Here is a 23,726-nt window from a genome sequence, read left to right on the forward strand (position 1 = left end):
TGAGACGACGCTTCATCCAGTCCCAAACATGCTCAATGGGGGACAGATCCGGAGATCTTGCTGCCCAGGGTAGTTGACTTACACCTTCTAGAGCACGTTGGGTGGCACGGGATACATGCGGACGTGCATTGTCCTGTTGGAACAGCAAGTTCCCTTGCCGGTCTAGGAATGGTAGAATGATGGGTTCGATGACGGTTTGGATGTACCGTGCACTATTCAGTGTCCCCTCGACGATCACCAGTGGTGTACGGCCAGTGTAGGAGATCGCTCCCCACACCATGATGCCGGGTGTTGGCCCTGTGTGCCTCGGTCGTATGCAGTCCTGATTGTGGCGCTCACCTGCACGGCGCCAAACACGCATACGACCATCATTGGCACCAAGGCAGAAGCGACTCTCATCGCTGAAGACGACACGTCTCCATTCGTCCCTCCATTCACGCCTGTCGTGACACCACTGGAGGCGGGCTGCACGATGTTGGGGCGTGAGCGGAAGACGGCCTAACGGTGTGCGGGACCGTAGCCCAGCTTCATGAAGACGGTTGCGAATGGTCCTCGCCGATACCCCAGGAGCAACAGTGTCCCTAATTTGCTGGGAAGTGTCGGTGCGGTCCCCTACCGCACTGCGTAGGATCCTACGGTCTTGGCGTGCATCCGTGCGTCGCTGCGGTCCGGTCCCAGGTCGACGGGCACGTGCACCTTCCGCCGACCACTGGCGACGACATCGATGTACTGTGGAGACCTCACGCCCCACGTGTTGAGCAATTCGGCGGTACGTCCACCCGGCCTCCCGCATGCCCACTAGACGCCCTCGCTCAAAGTCCGTCAACTGCACATACGGTTCACGTCCACGCTGTCGCGGCATGCTACCAGTGTTAAAGACTGCGATGGAGCTCCGTATGCCACGGCAAACTGGCTGACACTGACGGCGGCGGTGCACAAATGCTGCGCAGCTAGCGCCATTCGACGGCCAACACCGCGGTTCCTGGTGTGTCCGCTGTGCCGTGCGTGTGATCATTGCTTGTACAGCCCTCTCGCAGTGTCCGGAGCAAGTATGGTGGGTCTGACACACCGGTGTCAATGTGTTCTTTTTTCCATTTCCAGGAGTGTATTTGAGGTTGGATGTCAGAATTAGCTCGTAACCCATGTTGAGACGTAAGATAATGTAGTAATATCTTTATTTGCTGTCGTTTCCTTAATATTAGAACAGATTACTGAGCGAAGGCATCGATTATTAAGCTCTTTTTGCTTCATTATAGATATATTTTCTGCAGTACGTCTTTGAAATTAGCCCCTATAAGTTGGCTCACTACATAATTTAGTATTCTTTCCTCCCATTACAGTACACCAACACCTAGAACCTTCCTTTAACTGATTTAATTCCTGATGCTGCAGGAACTGTTAGATCTGTTCTCAGTAACGTATCAGAAGAAGTAAGGAATGAAATATGTGACGCACTTACGAGAAATGCGGCTCAGAGGAAGAAATATTTCGTCCATTGAAACGGCCACACTAGGCAAGCTACGGGAAGATCCTAAAATGAAAGTCCTTCTAGCGGTTGAGGAAAATGGCATTATACTGTTACTGCATGAGACGCGTGACCAAAGGATTATTAGTCTACCAAGTGCTCCAAAGTACTGAAACATGACAAAGACCATACAGGGACAATAGAAAGAAAAACATCAGCGTTGTAGAATTCATCTTTTCTTCCACAACAACTCACCAATAAGTTAAGACCTTACAGTTTAGTTCCACAAAGGTTATATAATCTTCCAAAAGTTCACAAAGGCGTTCCACCTTTACGTCCTATTGTGAGCAATATCGGTACACTGACAAATTACACTCCTGCTTCGTAAATGAGACCTTTTATGGGAAAATGCAGCATGATATTCGTAACTGTGTTGATTTTATTAGTTAACTTAGGTCATTACTACTAATGAATCGGACTTACTAGTAAGTTGCTCTGTAATCTCACTTCTCGCTAGATTAGTATAGCAGGATACTTTCCAGTTCAAATAACGATCTTATCGCAAGATCACTATGCAACCTGATATCATGCGCATGCCTCCCGGGAAATTGCGTGTGGCACAGTCAGGGCCTGGTTGTAACCTGATACCTGCCCCATGGCGAGCAACACCTACTATGCAACTGCGTGACTAAAATATGGTGGGAGGATGAAGACCATCCATCGACTGTCCCAGTTTAGCTGCAAAAATCAAGTTCACCCTCCACTTGATCCCCTTCTCTTTATAGGCCAGTTCTATGACTTAAATCAAATAACCCTTCCCGCTCACGCCTTTTTATTACTATTCCAACTGACTGAGTATCGTCATTCAAGTTCTGTGATCCATAGTGAAAGGATCATCAGACAGATCAGCCACTGCCCCTAAGCAGAATAAAAAGAAACTGCACAGTCCAGTGTTAGAATTATTAACACCTGCCTCTCATTACTACAATTCGTTGCTATTTGTAGTGATGTGGTAACTTGCTGCTGGTTTCGTGTAATTTATTAAATATATTGTCAATTATCTCCCAGTATTCCAAACACTCTTTTGAAGAAGATGCACATATATACAAGACTAAAGATTCAGCTATTAGCAAAGTGCATTTGTAAACGTATAAGCTATTGTACCAAGTCTTTGAGAAGCTTCTCCCTGCGTTATTAGTTTGTGATATCACAGTGTTTTAAAAACAAAGGAATTTTCTGTAAGTACTCCAACATGTGACTACATCACATTGCTGTATAAATTTTATTTATGTGTGACACCAATGTGTGTTAAAAGCAATGGCATTTTCTGTAAGCGCTACAAAGCATGACGACCTCCCATTGCTGTTTACAATTTTTGGATAATTAGTTATAATTCTGCTGATTTCCTATAAAAATACCCATTTTCTAAGTAAGCGACGTAAAAATGAGACTTTAAGTATGAAACAACTAAATTACAATGAAATGAACACCCTTAGCTGCTTACAGGCGTTGACATACGTCAACGGGGACAGATGAAAATGTGTGCCCCGACCGGGACTCGAACCGGTGATCTCCTGCTTACATGGCAGACGCTTTATCCATCTGAGCCACCGAGGACACAGGGACTAATCTCTGGCACGCCTCCCGTGAAAACCACATTCTCAACGTATTGTCCCGCACTACATTCTACTGACCCTGTCCATTATACTCATTACTCGCGGCGCGTTGCTGATTCCCGTAAGAGTTCAGGCACTTATTGTGGAGTCGCACAGAAGAAGAAGATGGTCAAGTGGCCGGTGAGCCTTAACTATATATTGACTAAGATGGTATCTGTTCTTTCGGACATGTCTGAAAGAACAGATACCATCTGTGATCAAGCAGCTCGTTAGAATGAAATTACAATGAAATGAACATCCTTAGCTGTTTACAGGCGTTGACATACGTCAACGGAGACAGATGAAAATGTGTGCCCCGCCCGGGACTCGAACCGGGGATGTCCTGCTTACATGGCAGAGTATAATGGGTGGGGCACTAGGAATGTAGTGCGGGACAATACGTTGTGAATGTGGGTTTCGCGGGAGGCGTTCCAGAGATAAATCCCTGCAGTCGCGCTATCCTCTGTGTCCTCGGTGGCTCAGCTGGATGCCGGCACGGTAGCTCAGCGTGTTCGGTCAGAGGGTTACCAACCCTCTGTAATAAAAAAACTGAGGTAATCGATCAACAACGAACTTTAAGGGATGTCTTACGACGTCCGCTCCGAGCAGATGCAACGAACGAAAGGAAAAAAAAGGTGGATAGAGCGTCTGCCATGTAAGCACGAGATCCCCGGTTCGAGTCCCGGTCGGGGCACACATTTTCATCTATCCCCGTTGACGTATGTCAACGCCTGTAAGCAGCTAAGGGTATTCATTTCCTTGTAATTTCATTCTAACGAGCTGCTTGGTCACCGATGGTATCTGTTCTTTCAGACATCTTCGAAAGAACAGATACCATCTTAGTCAATATAAAACAACTAACACAGAGTGATGTTTAAGCAAATAACCGATATCCCACGTTAAACAATTAACACATTGTTTTTAACAAATGCATCCACAACCCACATGAAACAAATGGCAGACACCATTGCAGGGGAACGTTTTAGGCACGTTTGAGCCAAATTTTGAACTTACGCTTCGCAGTCGTAGACAATTACATACTTCTGAAAGAATTATAACATTTATTTTTATATTTAGCAGTATATGTCGTATATATCATAACAGCTTCTGGAAGGAGAACGACAGAGTTTGCTGGAGAGAGCGAGAGAGTGAAAAACACACACACACACACACACACACACACACACACACACACACACACACACAGAGAGAAGTGGAGAGGAGCCTCTTCGTAGCACTACCTAACGCAGTTGATGCAGCCAGCGCCTTAGTGCCCACATCACTGAGTCAGAAGGTGGCAGCAACTTGCCGATACAGAAGGCAGCCAGCCGTAGAACACGATCTAACACTTTTTATTGTGTATCTCTTGAATTCCCAAGAAAATTTGCAATATTGAGTCGTTATTAAAACATTGCATCACAAACGGGAAATCTGCCATCAGTGTAATATTCTTCGTTATTTGCTTTAGTGTTAACCTTTTTCCACAACTACAAAATTGATGGGTTACTAAGATTTCTGCAGGGAGTTGACACCTGATGTAGCATACTATTATAAATACTTCTTTGAAAAAAAAATTAATTTTTTTACTACTAGTACTGCTAGGCTAATTACTGTTTAGCTCTACAGGAACTTTATACCGAAATTTTTTCCACACCACCTTGTATTGTCTTTCCATGTGTGTGGGTAACTGTATGTTCACTGTGGTGGGTAAATACATACAGCGTACGCAGGGCGATGTGTGAAACTGACAGCGATTACACGCTTCCGCTGTTGTATAAATCTGCTCCAGATGCTGCAGATACCGTGTTGTGCTGAAAGTGGTAACCAAAGTACGGGGAAATATTCTTCGGGGCTCTGTTGCATAGCAATCAGATTGCCTTCAGTTCTGAGAAATGTCCAGGTACGATTGTGGATTTGAATGATCCATGAAGTGACTTCTTTTCCGAAGAAAACATCGAACTATTTCACTAGAACTGATCGCTCCCGTCGGAACAATTCTCAAGCTGGTATTTATTACTAAATCACAATGGAAGTATACGCTGGGTGTATAATAACACGTACCTTCTTGAAAAGAAGAATATTTTATTGTTCTTTTAACGGATTTCCTTCCATATACACGTATATTTTACAATGTGAATCAAAAACTCGCAATGGCGTCGATTTTTACATCACAAGAATGGCTCTCTTCTAGTCAGATTTACTCTTAAGAAGAACAAAAGCTCTATCTCCGAAGAATAATTATGTGAGCTCTGACCGCCACAGAGTAATAAACAATATCTTTGTCTATCTCTCTCTCTCTCTCACACTGTCACAGCAAGTTACGCTGCATACCATATTATGCATACATCGGGGAAGAGGGAATCCAGTACTGCTATTCTACACTATCAGTAGAAACATTAGCTACCGAAAAATATACAGGAGTAACCGACCTAAGGATGTGGGAGCAGATGACAGGCTGAGACAAATGTAAATCATCCACAGGAAATTTGTTTCCAAATAAAATTATTAATGATAAAAATCGCGTTACTTAATTGGTTGTTGACTTACGAAGCAGTCGCGTCATGTGGATGCTTGGTTCTTACACGCCATTCGAATATGGAACAGATGAAAGCTCATATATAGACTATTAATGGATCAGTGCGTGAGAGTGGAATAGAAGCGACATAGTTAACACTGGTCTCATGTACACTCTATCACTCACGATACAGCTGGATATTTATCTGAATGTAGGATATTCATAGCTGATGCAGTTGTTTATAAGAATGCAGTCACGAATTGCAGGAGTACATTGTGGAGGATCAGTGATTTCTGATGCAGTTGACCTGTAAGTAATTAAATGTAACTATTGTTGCTAAACAAGCCTGGAAAATATCTACTGTGAAACTGCACTATCAGTGGAAATACTAACTTCCTTAAAATACCAAGATGTAAGCATGTGGTGAAACGAGAAAGCACATGACAGGTTTGCATTCATTTAGGGGAATCTCAAGGGAATGTATTTTATTATCCATATTTAACCACCAACAAAAGAAATTAGCTACAAAGTATCTATTAAACCAATTTTTGCTAGTATTACCTTGTAGGTCTGAGATCCTAACCTGATTGGATTAAATAAAAGAGTTGGGAAGTTTGTTATAGAACCTCGAGAATATTACGGGGCCGGTCCCAATAATAACAATCTTCTGTGATAGATGCTACAAGAGAGGCGTTATGCATCATGGAGAGATATTTACCGAGGAGAAAAAAATAACAGAATAATACGCTGTGGATAATATATTACTTTCTCGCATACACGTCTCGTAAAATGATACAAAGAGGAATCACAGAGGTTCCACGACAGCCATTCCTTCTACGCAAATGGAGCACGATGGGTATGATGCTTTCTCTTCCAGACACTACGAGGTAGGTTGTGAGTGTTACAAATATATCTCATTACAGTTCCAATTTAGACACTAGGGTCGTCTCGGATGTTGTTGCATTTTGAACGCTGTTTAGCTTCCTAAAAACATATGTAAATCGCACAGTGCACTATCAGGCAACTATAGGCGCTCGTTTCACACAGTGACTATAAGGGTAGGGGGGGGGGTGAGTGTCTGGATATCTTTTATTCCACTCTAATAGTCTTACGCTAAGCAGATACCATACTAAACACAGTATAATTAAAAGTGCACTACCAAGATTCTTCAGTAATTTTTCTGGAGAATTACAGACCTATTTCTGCCTATATTGTCGTCATGAAAAAGCTAATCTGGCATAGTGATCATAAAAGATTAGGGTACGATAGAGGTCACTGTGTGTGAATGGAATGGAAGGGAAATAGATAACACTGTTACAATGTACAATGGATTGCGGAATTTGTGTTTAGATGTTGGCTTTCCTTTCTACGGGAGGGGTTCAACATTAATGTGTTGATGTATATTGTGTTGATGTAAATTGTATCTAACAATGCATCTTTTTATTATATACCATTAAGAAAAAAGAATCCTACAATTTTACTGTTCTTCCGTAGGTCTTAAGAAAGTGATGTACTGTTTCAAGTAGACTTAAGCGGGTGAACGTCATAAAATTAACATAACTTCAGCAAAAGAAATGGACGCTCCCTAGTCTACACCATAAAAAGAACCATGTGAATGGTGAGGGGATGGAACCAGATAAGCCAATGTTTATGGAAGTTGAGAAAAAACGATTTTAATGTTTTATCAATATAGTGGGAATGTATTGTAAATACCGCTAGGTAATATGAAAAATACGAAACACAACTTCTATATAATACTTTTGTGTAGAGCTAATGATTTTTGAAGTTATATAATGAAAATTATAGATAGACGGAAAATATAACCTTCTCTCAGTCTTAAAACTTTCTCGGTCCTGGTTTTCTGGAAGATGTACTTCTACACACAACCTTTGTATGCTCTTATTACCTCAGCAGACAAACTGTAGAAAGATAGTGATGCCACATACACGTTTTACACTCCATACCTCTGTATTTAATGATTTAAAATGGATATTATTCTTATGACATGTGCAGTAACATCATTTGTAGGAACCAGTGCTACAGAATGTAGAAAATATCTCTCTACAGCTTCAATAGTTCTCTAACGCATAATACATATTGAAATGGTAGGACTCTAGGATCTGGGAGCGATGAGGTGCTGAGTATAAAGAAAATAATATTTAAACATATTTATGTCTACAGAGGCCAAGGTTAAAATTACGGTTTCCGTAGTAATACAGAGAATGTGAAAACCAAAGAAAGTATTTGAACATACCATAGAATATCGTCGAAGGGGCATTTACTGAAATCACATTAGATTCGGTTACTTTGAGATCGATATCACAAAAAACACATTGAGCATACAAACTTTTGAAGACACCAGAACATGCAAGATAATAAGTGATCCTATACTGGCTTTAAGATAAGAAGAACATTAGCAGATTAACAACCATAATAATTCACAAGAGCAACCAAGAACTTATCCAAATTAAAGGGGCTGGTACATATGGTACAACCAATGCATGGTAACTGCCTGTAGCCTGGTCCACATCCCAAATGGTAGCACAGGTCGGTAGAGATTCAAAGTAACACAAGATATTCAAAGTAACACAAGAGATTCAAAGTAACACACACTGAGAACAGATGAAATTTACATAAACAACAAACCAAGACAGGAGAAATGAGGGCAGACAATTGAATTCGTTTGACCAACAAGTGGCCTTTATAAGACTACATGACTTACAGCACACAGGTCGACTCTTTAAACTTAACCGAAAGAAAAATGGATCCTAAAGATGCTGGTGGGGTAAAGTTTTAAAATCAAAGGTAACTGACATTGAAAAAATATCAAAATATCTAACCTAGAAAATAAATGCACCAAAAGAGCAAGTTAAGATCAAAGTCATCAAACAGTAAAAAAATTTTAAGAAGGAGCTCAACGTTGGAAACAATCGCACCTGTAGTCTACACCAAGCAAACCTTTAGCAGTCTAAATAACTTGGCAGTGGGAGATATCAAACTTAGGAAACACACATCTGTAGTGTACATAAAGCACGAACAGTACTAAGCAAAATGCAAGCCCCTGTAGGATCAATTTTTGCCTCAGACGTGTTCTTATTATTGAAACACTGATCTATGTGAAAAAAATAGGGCAATTAGTAGCCATCAGTATAAACCAGGACAACTTATCGTAAGATCCAAATGAAACTCAGAGAAATATCACAGGGATTGTCACGGACAATTGTGGACGCTTTTCTGCACAAAAGAAATGGTGCTCATTATTTTGCTGCCTTAGGGCTGGGGGAATTACGGATGGTGTACGTGAATATGTCCACCTATCATGGCAGCAGGAAACAGGTCCAATCGAAGAAAAGAGTAATGCGTGCTATGGCACAGGCAGAGTGAATCGACGACTCTCCAGTAGGCATAGGCACGCTCTCCAACAAATATCCCTCTCCTAATGCGGTGAGGGAACCTCTACAGACAGCAAACTCAGGCTGCGATCCAGGCTTACTCCTTCCCAGACAGTCAACCTCGAGCCGACATACCTCAAATGTGAGCCGCGTGCTCACTTAAATCCCACTCGAGGCGCCGCAAGCGCACCACCTAGAAACGAAACTAAAAGACATTCTGCAGGCAAAGGAATCGATATCAGCATGCACACGACTCAGTTCTTCCCTCCCAAAGGAAAAGACTGGGGGATTATGACGGGGAAAGGACCACAGGGTTTAAAGGACAGAGTGTGGTTCACCATCCTGATTAGCAGAGCTAATTCTGAGCTGACTTAAATGCGTCCTGAGCTGTGTATTAGTGGCTCAGTTCTGAACAAGGGAAGTGACTGGGGTGATAACCTTGATGACGTCATATGGCCCCTCAAAGCGTGGGAACATCTTAAGAGTAACTTTCTGGTCAGCCTTACTCTAAGGTCGTAAGTTCTTTAAAAAGGCATCACCAATCTTCAGTGTGGCAGGGCACTTATCCCCTTTGGCCGCTCAGCCTCCCTTCAGTGTGAAAGGCAAATATTGTTCCTAGCAGTTTCCCTGTTATTCTTAATGACCTTGAGACTAATATCTTCAGGAAGCAGGTCATTTATTAACCGCAAGTTTTATCAATGTATTAAACAGAAACGGAAAAATCAGCTTGGTGCTTGCAGTGTTGTGGGTTCCAAGCACAGATGTGTTAAATTCAAAATTAAGCCAGTTGACGCATTGATTCCATTTTGTCTGAGAGCGAATGTGTAAAAACAATAGGGGCTGATTTCAAATTTTGATTAACTCGTTACGAAAATGACGGCTACTGATAATAGGGGTGGTTGTGAAACGAGAAATAGTAACTTTAAAACATCACCTCCCGATGTATCGCGATAAAACGGCCGGCGAATTATTGTCACTACATTCTTAGGAGCCTGAAAATATTTTGGCCAGATGCCGAACCATAGACCAATTCTCATAGACTTACTCGGAATCAAGCAAGCAAAAGAAGTAGACTGGTCAGCCATGGCATAAGTAGAGGCTACAGATAGTCCATAAACAACTTATTCATGTGATTGTCTGCCCGATAGGAATGCAGCCTTTTTGCATTCTTGTTGCTGGCCACCTAGTTGACTTACATCTCTATTCAATTTTGTCCTAGTTAGATGTTCTTTAATCTTCAGGGTTGCTTTTTAAATACCAAAATGTCCTCCATGTAGATGTTGGTGAAAGCATTTAAAAACTTCTGGAATCAGTTCTATGGAAGAGCAGTTTTATTCCTCGAGTCATAGAGGGTACGGTAATACAAGAGGCCTATACTAATGGGATATCTCGGCACCCGTTGACCATCTCAAAGCTGTTACTTGACGTTACTTAATTGAGAATCCTCATCTAGTTTCTCTTTCAAGTTACCAGACAGTGTGTGAATCTGTCCCAGAACAACAGAAATGCATACGGACTCCCGACTAATCCGTGTGGTCTCAACAACTCAACAACTTCCGAGTCACTTTCAAACCTACGACTGAGAGCATCAGCGAAGTGGTTTTCTGCACCTCTTACATACTTCACTTTGAAACGGTAGCCAGAAATCCTAACTACCAAGTAGGCAATCCTTCCTGTTTTAGCGGGCCTACCCAAAATCTAGGTCAAAGCCTGGTGTTCAGGTTCCACTCAAAGTAACCAGTGTTCAAGGAAGAATTTGTATTTCTGAAGTCTATGCAGGACAGCCAAGGCCTGCAGCTAGGACGATAGGGACCTCTTAAAGTAGGCAACTGGTTTCCACTCAGTTCACACTCTTGGATTAAAACGGCCGCTATCTCTGAATTAGATGCAGCCCTTAGCCGGACTGGTCTTTAGGTGATTCAAGATAAGACGAGACACACGCACGCGATTCTGACAAAGCGAAGTGATGTAGACTTCCCGTCATCGGTGGAGCAGCACGCAGATCATAACAGTATGTTTGTTACAGCGAGTGTGATGTCACCTTCTTGACTTTGTCTGTGGAGCGGTATGTGATGACGGGAAATCGAGATTGTTCCCGTGTACTGTCAGTGCCAAACAGCAGACCTTAAAGCAGTGGTCTTTGAATGCATGGAGCACACTGCCATCAGTAGTTCATTCACCACAGAATGTTTTAAATATCGATCCTATTCATGATGTTGTGTGTATTTTATTGGAAACACTAGTCTCATGTTGGATCTAGCCTTGTATTACGAAACTCTGCATCACGTTTTGATGGAAATAGAAGAGAGGTTTCGCGATTATGAAAAAGTTTTGTTTATTTGTCTTATTGGTTCCACAAAATTTGAAGATACCACACATATTTGAAAATTCACAAAATTTATTTAGGACTATATTCATCAAGACACAACGCTTAAGAAACAAACTATCTATTTGGCATACTGATGAGAAGTACAGAAGGATTTCCATCAGAAAGTTTTTATAGATATTCACAAACTTGTCTCCCTTGTCCTGTCGATCTCTTCAGCAACCGTACAGCATCCGTGGAAAGCCACTTTCATTGCCTAAACGGTATAGAACCATACCTTAGGAATGCAATTTCAGAAAAAGAGACTTTGTTCTTCAGTAAATATTTCAATTTAGAAAGAATTTCTTGCGGGTTAATAACGACACAGCCATTCAATGAAGACATCACCGACGCGTTTGCAGCCTTAGACGAGGGGGGAATTGATTTGGTGTGCAAGAATAGGTAAGTTTAGTTATTAACAGAAGCTTGTGTAAATATAGGTATATTTTCCTTTCCCGTTATCTCTCCACCTAACTTCGCCACAACGAACTGACACTGCTACAGCAGTCAAATGATGCCAACTTAGAAATTGTCGTAGTGCTTGTTGTTGTGGTCTTCAGTCCTGAGACTGGTTTGATGCAGCTCTCCATGCTACTCTATCCTGTGCAAGCTTCTTCATCTCCCAGTACCTACTGCAACCTACGTCCTTCTGAATCTGCTTAGTGTATTCATCTCTTGGTATCCCCCTACGATTTTTACCCTCCACGCTGCCCTACAATACTAAATTGGTGATCCCTTGATGCCTCAGAACATGTCCTACCAACCGATCCCTTCTTCTGGTCAAGTTGTGCCACAAACTTCTCTTCTCCCCAATCCTATTCAATACTTCCTCATTAGTTATGCGATCTACCCATCTAATCATCAGCATTCTTCTGTAGCACCACATTTCGAAAGCTTCTATTCTCTTCTTGTCCAAACTATTTACCGTCAATGTTTCACTTCCATACATGGCTACACTCCATACAAATACTTTCAGAAACGACTTCCTGACACTTAAATCTATACTCGATGTTAACAAATTTCTCTTCTTCAGAAACGCTTTCCTTTCCATTGCCAGTCTACATTTTATATCCTCTCTACTTCGACCATCATCAGTTATTTTGTTCCCCAAAGAGCAAAACTCCTTTACTACTTTAAGTCTCTCATTTCCTAATCTAATACCCTCAACATCACCCGACTTAATTCGACTACATTCCATTATTCCCTTTTTGCTTTTGTTGATGTTCATCTTATATCCTCCCTTCAAGACACCATCCATTCCGTTCAACTGCTCTTCCAAGTCCTTTGCTGTCTCTGACAGAATTACAATGTTATCGACGAAACTCAAGGTTTTTATTTCTTCTCCCTGGATTTTAATACCTACTCCGAATTTTTCTTTTGTTTCCTTTACTGTTTGCTCAATATACAGATTGAATAAAATCGGGGAGAGGCTACAACCCTGTCTTATTCCCTTCCCAACCACTGCTTCCCTTTCATGTCCCTCGACTCTTATAACTGCCATCTGGTTTCTGTACAAATTGTAAATAGCCTTTCGCTCCCTGTATTTTACCCCTGACACCTTTAGAAATTGAAAGAGAGTACTCCAGTCAACATTGTCAAAAGCTTTCTCTAAGTCTACAAATGCTAGAAACGTAGGTTTGCCTTTCCTTAATCTTTCTTCTAATATAAGTCGTAAGGTCAGTATTGCCTCACGTGTTCCTGTATTTCTACGGAATCCAATCTAATCTTCCCCGAGGTCGGCTTCTACTGGTTTTTCCATTCGTCTGTAAAGAATTCGTGTTAGTATTTTGCAGCTGTGGCTTATTAAACTGATTGTTCGGTAATTTTCACATCTGTCAACACCTGCTTTCTTTGGGATTGGAATTATTATATTCTTCTTGAAGTCTGAGGGTATTTCGCCTGTTTCATACATCTTGCTCACCAGATGGTAGAGTTTTGTCAGGACTGGGTCTCCCAAGGCCGTCAGTAGTGACAATGGAATGTTGTCTACTCCGGGGGCCTTGTTTCGACTCAGGTCTTTCAGTGCTCTGTCAAACTCTTCACGCAGTACCGTATCTCCCATTTCATCTTCATCTACATCCTTTTCCATTTCCATAATATTGTCCTCAAGTCCATCGCCCTTGTATAGACTCTCTATATACTCCTTCCACCTTTCTGCTTTCCCTTCTTTGCTTAGAACTGGGTTTCCATTTGAGCTCTTGACGTTCATACAAGTGGTTCTCTTATCTCCAAAGGTCTCTTTAATTTTCCTGTAGGCAGTATCTACGTTACCCCTTGTGAGATAAGCTTCTACATCCTTACATTTGTCCACTAGCCATCCCTGCTTAGCCATTTTGCACTTCCTGTCGATCTCATTTTTGAGACGTTTGTATTCCTTTTTGCCTGCTTCATTTACTGCATTTTTATATTTTCTCCTTTCATCAATTAAATTCAATATTTCTTCTGTTACCCAAGGATTTCTACTAGCCCTCGTCTTTTTACCTACATGATCCTCTGCTGCCTTCGCTACTTCATCCCTCAAAGCTACCCATTCTTCTTCTACTGTATTTCTTTCCCCCATTCCTGTCAATTGTTGCATTACGCTCTCCCTGAAACTCTGTACAACCTCTGGTTCTTTCAGTTTATCCAGATCCCATATCCTTAAATTCCCACCTTTTGCAGTTTCTTCAGTTTTAATCTACAGGTCATAACCAATAGATTGTGGTCAGAGTCCACATCTGCCCCTGGAAATGTCTTACAATTTAAAACCTGGTTCCTAAATCTCTGTCTTACCATTATATAATCTATCTGATACCTTTTAGTATCTCCAGGGTTCTTCCATGTATACAACCTTTTATCATGATTCTTAAACCAAGTGTTAGCTATAATTAAGTTGTGCTCTGTGCAAAATTCTACCAGGCGGTTTCCTCTTTCATTTCTTAGCCCCAATCCATATTCACCTACTACGTTTCCTTCTCTCCATTTTCCTACACTCGAATTCCAGTCACCCATGACTATTAAATTTTCGTCTCCCTTCACTATCTGAATAATTTCTTCTATTTCATCATACATTTCTTCAATTTCTTCGTCATCTGCAGAGCTAGTTGGCATATAAACTTGTACTACTGTAGTAGGTGTGGGCTTCGTATCTATCTTGGCCACAATAATGCGTTCACTATGCTGTTTGTAGTAGCTTACCCGCATTCCTATTTTCCTATTCATTATTAAACCTACTCCTGCATTACCCCTATTTGACTTTGTGTTTATAACCCTGTAGTCACCTGACCAGAAGTCTTGTTCCTCCTGCCACCGAACTTCACTAGTTCCCACTATATCTAACTTTAACCTATCCATTTCCCTTTTTAAATATTCTAACCTACCTGCCCGATTAAGATATCTGATATTCCACGGTCCGATCCGTAGAACGCCAGTTTTCTTTCTCCTGATAACGACATCCTCTTGAGTAGTCCCCGCCCGGGGATCCGAATGGGGGACTATTTTACCTCCGGAATATTTTACCCAAGAGAACGCCATCATCATTTAATCATACAGTAAAGCTGCATGCCCTCGGGAAAAATTACGCCCGTAGTTTCCCCTTGCTTTCAGCCGTTCGCAGTACCAGCACAGCAAGGCCGTTTTGGTTATTGTTACAAGGCCAGATCAGTCAATCATCCAGACTGTTGCCCCTGCAACTACTGAAAAGGCTGCTGCCCCTCTTCAGGAACCACACGTTTGTCTGGCCTCTCAACAGATACCCTTCCGTTGTGGTTGTACCTGCGGTACGGCTATCTCTATCGCTAAGGCACGCAAGCCTCCCAACGAAGGGCAAGGTCCATGGTTCATGGGGGGGGGGGGGGGGGGGTCGTAGTGCTTGGTAATATAAATTACAATGTAGTTTCGCAGTTAAGTAAATAATCAGGTATACTTAAAACTTCTGTAACAATTGTTGCTGTGTTGTGTCTAGTGTGAGACTATCCCCAAACTGTATTTCGAAAAAAAAAGAGCACTGGATGTATTAACAGGTATGGCGAAGAATTTACTAACTTTTGTTTTGTCTGTCTCGTTTTCGGTTGGCTGTCCTCAGAAAGGTAGAGCCGATGAGAGAACGTCAGTGACAGGTGGCAGCGCTGTTGCGAGTTTTCAACTCGAAGCGCAGGTGGCTACTGGGGAGAACGGTAGTCGTCTGTAGAGCTAAAGCAAAACGGAGGCGTTGCCATAGAGACGTATATCAAAAGAGTTACGTGACTCGTAGACACTGAAAGCTACAGTGACGAGACTCTGTTATACAGGGGCATTGTATCAGGAAGTTTCTTTAGTCGACACTACTATAGCTGCCGTAGGCTACTTGTTTGGTGGGGTGCATTCATTATAGACTCAGTCGAGATATCGTGTTGAAAAATGGAAACCTTTTAACAAATTTTCCACTCTAAACTATAGTTAGATGTTAGTGAGCGCCGGCCGCAGTGTCGGAGCGATTCTAGGCGCTACAGTCTGGAACCGCGCGACCGCTACGGTCGCAGGTTCGAATCCTGCCTCGGGCATGGATGTGTGTGATGTCCTTAGGTTAGTTAGGTTTAAAAAGTTCTAAGTTCTAGGGGACTAATGACGTCAGAAGTTAAGTCCCATAGTGCTGAGAGCCATCTGAACAATTTCTTGTAAGTGAGCGTAATGGTTTCTACAGGGTATTCTGTTTATCTGATGACCGTACGCGCGGGGTTGTGTTTGCCGACTACCTCAGGCCTGTCAGACGGGTATCACGTCTCCCTGTTATTGCCGGCCTACGCTTGAACCTTCCCCTCACTTGTCGAACTTAATGACAGTGAAAAATTAAACCGCGCGTACCTAATGGAAATTTGGGAAAAGCAATCGTCACCGAAGTTAAACTATCGATAAAGAGGGAGGAAAGGGTTACATCTAAATGAAAGGAAAAATGCAAATGAAACTGGTGGAAATAAAATTTTAAGAGGGGAAAAGTTGATAAAGAAAGTAAATGTGCGGCCGTTACGTTAACAATTAACTAGCGGTAATTAGATATTTGAGATTTGGGGAAAATTACGGTCGCCAGTCCTAAGGACAATTACTATAGTAACTGAAAAAGAAAGGTTATTACACATATAATTAGCACTAGAAGCGTGGCAACTGAAGGTTGACACGTGTAGTGTGAAAACTGAAAGTTTGTCAGAAGTAATAAATTTCGCTACACTCTGACTTAATTTAGCAAAAGAATTAATAAAACCGGAAAATCGAAAGTTAATTTAGTGACTGAAGTTAATAGTGAGCTTTCTTTCTGAAGCACATCGAAATTCAGTAAAATACGGTTAGCCCTGGACTATCTCAACAATCATTTCAAAAGCTACTTGAATCCACGCAATTTAGAAATAAAGGATTTAACTTTGAACTTGAATTAAATGATTCTGAACAATTAATAATAGTAAAATTTAGTACGTACCAAGCTGAGCTGCAGTCACAGGTAAGCTAAAATACGGTAACAAAACTCGCACTCTTAATTTGTGATTGTGTAATCTAAATATTGTAGCCAGCTATGAATACTTTAACTGAACTTTGAAATTAAAGCAGTGAAATCGAATTATATAACTTTAATGCTGGCGTTTGATTTCAACGACACTCGTGTTCATTTCGGAAAAGGAAGGGACCCTGCTTGGCAATGCAATTGGGACAATGAGCAACAAAGGTTCATGCTAAGTTGCTGTAATTTTGTGATGCAACGATTTTAAAAGTTGAAAAGCTGAGGTCTGCCATACAGTTCTAAAACTTTACGTGCTTCCAGTCTTCCTTGTTGGTTGATTGAAGGTTTGAAGCCGTCGACCGAGGAGGTGGCGACGGTCACTCATTGTCGGCCGTCGCTGTCGCAGAAGCTGGATGTTGGCGCGCCTTCTTCTCGACACGGTCACCACTGCACCACCCCAGCCACACTCTCTCTGCCCGCGCTCCACGCGACAGAGTTAACACTACCAAAGATCCTAAACACTCTGGTTCTCCACACGACCTATCGACGTATTCGTTCGATAGCATAGTTTTCCCCAGGCAAGACTCAGCGTAAAAATACAAATAATATTCACAAAACAAATCAACATAAATGCATATATATATACACACAAAGAGTAAAACAATTACAACACATAAAGAGACAGAAATGCCATATCTTCAGGTGACAAAATAAGGAAAAAAGTAGTACAATAGATGGAAATAGGAGGATATGCATTTCCGGCGTTACACGCTCCTTTTCGGCTAATGTTATTCAAAGAAACAAACATCATGAGTGCAAGATTGACGTCTTCGAACTCAGCGATGGCAATACCGAATTATTACATTCGACAACTACTATTTATTTACCATTCGTATGTGCGTACAGAGCCCGCTCGTATTATGTAGAGATCATTTGAACAGAATTTTCCAAATGTTCGAATTCAGAGTCATGATGCAATTTAGAAACTAGTGAATAAATATCGTAAAAGGAAAAGTATTCACCATCTTGATGGCGTTGCATACCACCTGGAAAATTCCCCTAAAGATTTTCTAAGACGTCTTTCACAGCAAACGCAAATTTATTGCATTTCTGTTCAAAGAGCTGCTACAGCCCTATAAAAGCAACACCGCGCATAGTTAGGTTTCGCGAATGACTTATGAAACAAGTGAATGGCAGTGAAATGATCTTTACCTCATTCTGTTTCCAGGTGAGGATTGGTTCCATTTTCATTGATATGTAAATTCCCCAAGCTGTCGACACTGGAATGTCGATAGTCCTATTCTGTTTCATGAGGAAAGCCTTTACGTTCAGAAAATAGAAATGTGGTGTGTAGTTAGTGGTGACAGAATAATAAACCCGACACAGTAAAAAGTGAAAGATAGGTGCAAAATAGTCGTATTTTGCGACCGTATTTAACGAATTGAGTGAAAGAGGATGATCCTAGTTTTCTCAACAGGATTCAGCATGGGCTCTATATGGCTAATGTTTTTTATAGCGCAATTCACTATGTCTTCAATACCACAGTCATTAGCAACTGTGTATGGCCTACTCGAAGCTCTGTTTTAATCATGTAGGGTTTCTATTTGTGAGGAGTACTAAACGATAGTGTCCATAATAAATCATCACGTGTTACGGCAACTTAAGGATAATATCCAAGAGTCAGTTAATTTAATGTCTTAGAGAAAATTACACCATGTGATCAGTCATTTCTTGAGTAGATGTCAGAAACTTGTGGAAAACAATGGCAACCAGTCATAACATCTCCTTGCATGAAATTGATGAAGACATAATTTATTTCTAGGTATTTCATATTTAGTACTGTAGTAGTAAGTGAGCATCATGGCATCTGATTCGCCTCGCAATGGAGTGCCGCTGCGCTCTGCTGCACCGTGCATGCGGTCTTCAGATAAATCGAACACAGCAAACGCAGGGGTGATGGTCTCAGAAGGATTGGAGACCACTGCTCTAGAGTCTTGTATCATCTAGGATGACAGTACAAGAAGCTGAAATTTTCTGTACAAGCAAAAACATGATACTTGGAAAATAACGGAAACTATGATTGTATTTTAGACTTTGCTAAGTCTCAGACAGTAGCTTCATTCGCTCCATTCCTGGTCCTCCTACAAGTAATTTCAGATAACTAGACGTTTTAGGGTGCAGCTAGAGCTAAACCCTTCGTTTGGACGATTAAAGGTCACCTTCAATCCTGTATGAGATAATATTGGGTGAATCCCATTAGTGAACAAAAATTTATATCAACCTTGCAGCTGATGGAAGCTGCCTAGGATGGATTCTACTCACTTAGGTGAAATTTAACAAAGTGTGTGCGAGAAGGGTAAGGAGAATTGCCGATAAAGTGAGAGAAGTATGAACTTTCAGTAGTTGGTAACAGCCTCCATGACATGGTGCTTCTGCCCAGCGCCAGAAAAATGTATGATGCCCGAGAAGACACAGAAGAGGGGATACGGAACGTGTAAAAACGGTTCCAAAATCAAGAAGGAATAATGATCTCCAAGGTATCATTCGTTGTTGATCTACCACGTATTCTGAAAGGGCTACATGCAACTTTGCCCACCGCTAATCTCTCTAGTTAGCTAGCTGCCATGATGCAGAACACAGACTCACACATACACACCAGTGAGTATCTTGTGACACTCTTGTTCCTCCATTTATTAAGTTCCTTGAGGCGCCAGTGAGGAGGAAAATGATAGCTGGGTTCCATCACCATGAGGGAGAAGCTCTCGCTTTTTCTGGAAGTAAAACTTCATTCAGTTGCTGTACGATACCAGTTAGAGACTTAAATGCAGAAGTTTACACATGTCTGCACAACATACAAAGCACGAATCTAACGCACGAAGAAGCCTAAACGATGAGACGCTATGGATAAATAAACACAAAGTACTGATTGTGACTAGCCTCAACATCCAGCGCCTTCCATAGACGCATTTCAGGGGATAGTTCAGCGATCAAGACGTTCGATATTGTCATAACAACACTCATCTCCGAAACAAATACAGCCATCATGGATTTTCAACATTTCCCTTGCTGGTGGAAATCACCCCTGAAATGTATTCTTCATGCTTCAAATAACCACACAGCATAATTTGTGTCGTTGGGACCAACGCAATTCTTATTGCCTCACTGTGGAAACTCCTGAGGCCGTCGGAAAATCACATGGTTTATGTCTCTATGTGTGGCGCGCTCTACGTATCTCTGATGATCGATGGTGCATAAATTACGCAAAGGGAGATTTATTAATGCAGGCGTATAAATCGTGAAAGACTGGCCCCGTCAAGCCGGCTCTGCGTACGTTCCATGACAGCCAGCTGTAAGCCCCACACGCCATAATTAGATTCATGCATGACTACGCTGCCAGTCTATTGTCTGCTGGCTCATCCGTTCATCTGTTCGTTACAGTATCGATTAGGCCTGTGTTATTTGTTTCAGAATTCCGTTAAAAAGTAAATTCAACAGTTGTGTTTGAAACTTGCTTCTGTTGTTTAACCCGAAGCTATGAAACATCCCTAGAAGTATGCTGCAAAACTGAACAGATTTTAAACTTAACTTTTAAAATGTGGAATGTGCCTTACGATTTTAATGTAATTATTTTTATAGTCACGTTATGCCGAGGATTACGAAGAAACTAAAATCGCAGTTCTGATCATTACAAGACGAAATGTATTTTCTCACTGCAGCCTGCACTAAATGCCATCAGTTGCCAGACATCGCTTACAGGACTTTTCTCCTCTAAAAGTCAGTTCAAATCTCTATATCTGTGACTGAATACGACCATAATTATTTGGTGTCACTGGTTACGAACGATGAACATGTAGTTTTTTGATGTGACTTCTGAAATTTTCCCGGCGTATTTCTTCTTCTAATAGGATCACGTTAGCAATTTCAGTTCCTCTTCTTCCTTTGTTGTTGTTTCCTATTTTTCCAGTATTCCCTCATTTTCTCCCCGTGAAGTCTCTTCCTTTCTTCTGTCCATGTTGTTCGCGATTTTGTATTTCTTCAGCTTTGAAAGCCTTCCAAATATAGTATTTTGTTTTGAAAACGGTTTCTTTCTAATACTTAGATGATGTTTCTTTCAAGATCTTCTCCTACTTCTGTAATCCGTGCTACTGTCGATTTCTTCTTCCAGAAATATAGGAGTATTTGTTTTGTTAGTCTATTTTCATCCATTCGGTAGAGATGTCCAAAAACGTTTAATCTTCGTCTGGCCATTACTTCAGATATTTTCTCTATATTTTTGTAGATCTCCTCATTACTTTTTATTTTCCAACCAACTGCAGTTTTCATTGCACCCATTATTTTTCTAATAACCCTTCTTTCCAGTACCTCTAGTTTGTCCATCTTATAGTTCATCTTTAGGCATTCAGATCCATATAAACATTCTGACTGTACCACTGTGGTGTAGTGTTTTAGTTTTGTTTTTATAGATATACATTTCTTGTTGTAAATATTTTTGGTCAAACAATATGCTCTTTCCATTTTGTTAATTCTTACATCTATTGCCGATTTTTCTAGTCCATTCTGTTGTATAGTTTTTTCAAGATATTTAAATTTATTTACTCGCTCTATTTTACCTATTTGTGTTTCTATGTATTTTGGTGAAGTTTTTTATATTTATCATGAATTTTGTTTTTACAGCTGAAATTTTGAGACCAGTTCTGTTTGCTAATTTTTCCAGACTGTTTATTTGAGTAACTGCTTCTGTCATGTTTTTTGAAAGTATTGCGAAATCATCCGCAAAAGCCAAGCAGTTTACCTTAATTCCATTTGTTTTCCTTCCCAGAGTTATTGGATCAATTTTGTGATTTTTTAGCTCCGAATTCCATATCCTTACAATTTTTTCTAAAACACAGTTAAACAGTAAAGGTGATAAACCATCACCTTGTCTAACATCAGTTTTTATTTCAAAAGGCTGAGATACTTCTCCCATAAATTTGACTTTTGATACTGTACCTGTTAGTATTTTACGAATTATGTTTGATAGTTTTGATTTAACACCAAATTCTCTAATGACCTTATTTATCGTTTCTCTGTCTATACAATCAAATGCTTTCTTGAAATCTATAAATGACACTAGTATTGGTTTGCTGGTTAACATTCTATGGCGAATTATTGACTTTAAGTTAAAAATTTGTTCTGCACAGGATCTTCCCTTTCGAAAACCACCCTGATATTCTCCTAGTTGTTTGTCTGAAGTATCTACCACTCTGTTGAGGAGAATTTTTGATAATATTTTGTATGCCACTGGCAGAAGTGACACTCCTCTGTAATTACTGACATTTTGTTTGTCTCCCTTTTTATGTAGCAGGTGGATTAATGTTGTTCACCATTCAACTGGAATTTTTCAGTTTTCCAAATGTTCTCAAAAAGCAGCTGTAGATCCTTTATGATTTTTGGTTCTGACAACTTCAATAATTCTGCTGCAATGGAGTGTTCACCCCTTGCTTAATTGTTTTTGAGTGTTTTGATGGCTTCATGAATTTCTAGGTCTGTTGGCGGGAAATCTTCCTCTAGAACTTGAGGTGTCACTGGAAATTCTAATTTATCTGTTGGAACTGGACAGTTTAACAACTTTTCAAAAAATTTGCAAAAATTTCATAATTTTCTTTATTATTTATTCCTATTTTGCCATTTTCATCTTTGAAACAAATACTTGGTGCCTGATATCCTGTAAGTATGTGTTTAAAGGTTTGGTAAAATTTTCTAGAATTAGTTTTTGTGAAATTTTCTTCTATTTCAATAAGCTGACAGTTTTCAAAGTTCCTTTTGATTTTCTGGATTATTTTTGATGTTTCTTTTCTTTGTTGTCTGAATTGTTCAAGGTCGTCCTCTTTTTTCGAACATCTCCATTTTCTCCATTTTTGAGCTCTTTGTATTAGTGCTTCTTCACATTCCTCATTCCATCGTGTCTTCTTTTTATTCTTCGCTAATCGTAAAGTTTTCTCTGCTGCTTGAGTTATTTTCATGTGCAGTTCATGCCAATCACCTTCTTTACTTGTCTCAATTTCTTCTCTAAATTGTTCTATATTTTCTTTGTAATATTAGCTGTTATGGTGTTGTATCTGATCACTTTCTTGGTAGCCTTTTTGGTTTAGATGGTAGAAATTTTATTTTAATCATAGAGAGATAATTATCAGAATCTAATTCCCCATTTCTGACTATTTTAACATTCATAATTTCCGTGATGTACCTTTTAGATATGGCTACGTGATCCAGTTCAAATTGGTCTAGGTTTGGATTTGGATGTCTCCAGGTTTTGGCTTTTCTTGGCAGTTTGCGGAAATGTGTGGACATGAGTTTTAACTGGAACATTTTACACATGTTTATCAGTCTTTCACCATTTCTGTTTGTTCTTGAGTGTGCTGGATATTCACCTAAAATAGTTCTAAATTTCTTTTCCGTCCCAATTTGCGCATTTAAATCACCAAGAAGTATTTTAACGTTCTTTTTAATTATGATAGAAATTTTTGATTCTAAAAGATCCCAGAATTTATTTACTTTCTCCAGATTTCTTCTGTTGTCAGCATTTATAGGTGCATGACAGTTTATGAGGGTGTAACTTTTATTCTTGTACTTCATTGTTAACATGGATATCCTTTCTGAATTCGATCTAAATTCTGTTACACTATCTACGATTTTTTTATTCACATAAAATGATGTTCCAAACATCGGCATGTTTTCCGTTATTCTCACTGCTGGTTTCCTTTTATAAATTCTATAATGTTGTTTATCAACTACATCCTCATCTAAGAATTGTGTTTCCTGAACTACTATAATCTGTCTATCGTTCTTCTGCAGAAATAATTCTAATTCCTTTTGTTTCACAGTTTTCAGAAGAGCATTTACATTTAA

Source organism: Schistocerca cancellata, chromosome 1 (genome assembly GCF_023864275.1).
Source record: "Schistocerca cancellata isolate TAMUIC-IGC-003103 chromosome 1, iqSchCanc2.1, whole genome shotgun sequence".
NCBI lineage: Eukaryota > Metazoa > Arthropoda > Insecta > Orthoptera > Acrididae > Schistocerca > Schistocerca cancellata.